A 4,442-nucleotide genomic window follows, 5' to 3' on the forward strand; every position below is an offset into this window, starting at 1 on the left:
TTCACTATTCATTACAGCATTTATTTTGTTGAATTATATTATATATTTTTTCCCATCATTTAGTACCACCATACCATAGATTGAACTTCCCTATATATATATATATATATATATATATATATATATATATAAAACATCCCACCACTCCACTCCACTCCACTCTGCTGATCCCAGGGCATCATTCTTTATCATTAGCAATAATAATCTTGTATCCTCTTCCTTCCTCTTTTCTATTTTCAAACTTTCTCCTCTTTTACTACCCTTTATGTGATAAGGCAGTTCTTCTACTACGACTCCCTGATGTTAACCCTACCCTAACCCTACTCCCTGATGTTAACCCTAACCTAACCCTACTCCCTGATGTTAACCCTAACCTAACCCTACTCCCTGATGTTAACCCTAACCTAACCCTACTCCCTGATGTTAACCCTAACCTAACCCTACTCCCTGATGTTAACCCTAACCTAATCCTACACCCTGATGTTAACCCTAACCTAATCCTACTCCCTGATGTTAACCCTACCCTAACCCTACTCCCTGATGTTATCCCTAGTCCTACTCCCTGATGTTAACCCTAGTCCTACTCCCTGATGTTAACCCTAGTCCTACTCCCTGATGTTAACCCTATCCTACTCCCTGATGTTATCCCTAGTCCTACTCCCTGATGTTAACCATAGTCCTACTCCCTGATGTTAACCCTAGTCCTACTCCCTGATGTTAACCCTAACCCTACTCCCTGATGTTAACCCTAGTCCTACTCCCTGATGTTAACCATAGTCCTACTCCCTGATGTTAACCCTAGTCCTAATCCCTGATGTTAACCCTAACCCTACTCCCTGATGTTAACCCTAGTCCTACTCCCTGATGTTAACCCTATCCTACTCCCTGATGTTAACCCTAGTCCTACTCCCTGATGTTAACCCTAGTCCTACTCCCTGATGTTAACCCTAGTCCTACTCCCTGATGTTAACCCTAGTCCTACTCCCTGATGTTAACCCTAGCCCTACTCCCTGAATATAAACGTTAATTGAACATGGGCCCCTAGGGAGGGACGTGACCCCTGACCTCTCCTCCCCCCTTCCCCCATCAGGACCTCCACCTCTCCTCCACCGGGACCTCCAACTCTCCTCCATCAGGGCCTCAGACTCTCCTCCCTCTCCCTGGAGGACCTTTAGGAGGGTGGAGCTCTTATCAGGGCCTCCACCTCTCCTCCATCAGGACCTCCACCTCTCCTCCATCAGGACCTCCACCTCTCCTCCATCAGGACCTCCACCTCTCCTCCATCAGGACCTCCACCAGGACCTCCATCAGGACCTCCACCTCTCCTCCATCAGGACCTCCACCTCTCCTCCATCAGGACCTCCACCTCTCCTCCATCAGGACCTCCACCTCTCCTCCATCAGGACCTCCACCAGGACCTCCATCAGGACCTCCACCTCTCCTCCATCAGGACCTCCACCTCTCCTCCATCAGGACCTCCACCTCTCCTCCATCAGGACCTCCACCTCTCCTCCATCAGGACCTCCACCTCTCCTCCATCAGGACCTCCACCTCTCCTCCATCAGGGCCTCCACCTCTCCTCCATCAGGACCTCCACCAGGACCTCCATCAGGACCTCCACCTCTCCTCCATCAGGACCTCCACCTCTCCTCCCGTCTCCTCGTTCTCCTAACTTAAGGGGATAGCTGGACCTTCTGAAACTGGTCTTTCCTGCTTTACTTGAAGGCATTTCTTCCCGTAGAGATTGTGGATCAAAACGACGAGAAGAATAAGAATAATCTCTAGAGCTGTAATATTAATTCACCGTATACCAAGCGGGTTTTAAGGAAATGTTATGTTGTTTTTTATGTTATTAACATTTTAAGTGTCAAATACTATTTTGTGGTGGAACACTGCTCCAGGGAATTTGAACCATGGTTGCCAACTTTAGCTGGTGGGGCTGATAGCAGCCTAGCTATCAAACCCCAGCCCCAGCAGATGCAGACTCCTCCCTCTGCTGGCCGAGAAGGGGAACTACCACTGGTTTCATCTAAACACCCCCCTCGGATGGCCGAGAAGGAGAATTACCAATGGTTACACCAAAACACCCCCCTCTGCTGGCCGAGAAGTAGAACTACAATTGGTTTCACCTTAACACTGATAGCTAGGAGCCTGGTAGCCGAGAAGGGGAACTACCACTACTAGCTCCCAGCTGTTGAAGGGATGAGAAACTCTTGTAGAAAAAAATAAAAAAATCGATATAGCCTTATGATATATTGAACTTGGGGGGAGAAAAATGTGTTGATATATTGAGCCTGAGTGAGGGTGGCTAGGTCACATATATCGCCTCGGGAAAAAAATAATCCATCAAAATATTGAGCCTTAGGGGTAGGTTCAATATATTGCTTGAGTAAAAAACAATCTATACAGCATAATGCTATATTCGAACTGGGGGGGTAGGTTCAATATATAGAACCTGGGGGGGAGGTTGAATATATTGTACCTAGGGGGGTTGGTTCAATTATATTGCTTGAAAAAAAATCGATAAAGTCTAATGATATATTTAACCTGGGGGGGTAGGTTCGAAATAGTGAACCTGGGGGGGTAGGTTCAATATAGGCTATCGGTTGAAAAAAATTATCTATCTAGCCTAATGATATATTGAACCTGGGAGGGTAGGTTCAATATATTGCTTGAAAAAAAAAAGTAGCGATATCGCTAGAAATTTTCTAGCGATTAAAGGACTGCTATGTATTTACAGGTAATGGGCACAAGGGGGTGATAAAGGTACGTTATATCCACATCCTCTTCATCGCCGTTCCTCCCAACCAAAGTACATGGTTGAGCTGTCTACACCGTCTACCCACTGCACCGTCCGTCAACGGATGACGGAAGGTGTGGCTGACGGATGGGGGAGTAGCCTTTGCAGAGGCATAGAGTGGTGAAGTCACGCCTCTTCCGGTAGAGCCCATGGGACCTATGAGATCGTAAATACGAATGGGTTTCAATGGAGAGAAAGTAATTATTTTCTGGTCCCAGTCATTAAATGCCCCGGATTACACATATGTTGTTTGTGGATGAAAAGAAAAATAAACATTTTCGTGACAAGGTTTGATAATGTTAGGTTTTTTCCAAGGGGAGGATAAAAGCATCAAAAGAGGTGAAAACCATTATAAGTTGGGCCATGTGGAGGGTTTCAGTTATGCCGATGGGGAGATTCGGTCTTGTCCACGCCAGTCGCAGGGAGCGTGACGTCACATAGGCCTACGAGACATGCAGTCTTTCTCATTGTGTTTTCTCTACAGCCTTTAACTGAACAATTGCACAATAAACGGTCAAACTCTTGACATGAAAAATTATCATTTAAATCCACAAACAACATATGTGTAATCCGGGGCATATATAGCCTGGGACAAGAAGATAATTAGCCAGCTTTCTCTCCATTGAAACCCAAAATGTCATGGACGTTCATATCATAAAACATGTCCTAACAACCGATTTATTGGATTTTATAGATGGTACCAACAGAGGCCGCAATTGTTGTTTATGTGTGTGTGTGACGTAAAAGCTGGGAGTACCCCAGTTGCACACACCCATAAACAACAATCGTTGTTCTGGCACGAATTCACGGCAGTGAGTTACTGGTTTGACTGCCGTCCCAGGGCACAGTCACAGGTAGAAGGTTGTGAAAACACGATGGATTAGTATGGATTAGGACTTTAGGACTACCATATTTCCATCTATTGATACTCTTCTATTGATACTCATCTGTTGATCTCAATGTACTTCACTAAATAAAACAAACTACAATACTTTCATAATCATATTAAAGGTGGATAAGTGTATATGAGATGTCGACTACAATATAGGTATCAAAACTACCCCAGGTCCATGGATGAATCATAGACACCCAGAAAACAGGAGGAAAGAGGCAGTTTAAAATGCCATTTGGACCGGGAGAAGAGCCCTGTGGTGCCAGGGGGCCGAGCAGAAGCAGAAGATGACAGAGGACGAGAGAGCGTGACGGAGAGAAAGAGAGTGGGGAGGTAAAGGGTGGAAGACTGGTAGCGAGCGGTAGAGGCTGGGAGCAGAGGAGGCAATGAGGAGTAGGAAGAGAAGAGAAGGGGAGAGAGAAAAGACAGGGAGGGAGACTTATGTTGGAGAACAGCCAGCACTAAATTCAGCCTACGGCGAAGGAAAATCTTCTCGGGGATGATTAGACAGAGGAGATGTGTGTCGGAAAAAGATTGTGTGTTGGAGGTAATAATGGTGTGTGTGTGTGTGTGTGTGTGCTGCTCGCTAGTTTGTGCAAGTGTTTTTGTGTAGGTTGGTTTGTGCACGTGCTTGTCTGTGTGTGTGGGTGCAGTTAGCTAACAGATGGCTATTTGTTAGCATTGGTGAGGGACTCCTTTCTCAGCCAAACGATTTCAACTGTATCTCCTCTCTCATGGGCCTTGTTCAAC

This window comes from Gadus chalcogrammus, chromosome 8, assembly GCF_026213295.1.
Source record: "Gadus chalcogrammus isolate NIFS_2021 chromosome 8, NIFS_Gcha_1.0, whole genome shotgun sequence".
Taxonomy (NCBI): domain Eukaryota; kingdom Metazoa; phylum Chordata; class Actinopteri; order Gadiformes; family Gadidae; genus Gadus; species Gadus chalcogrammus.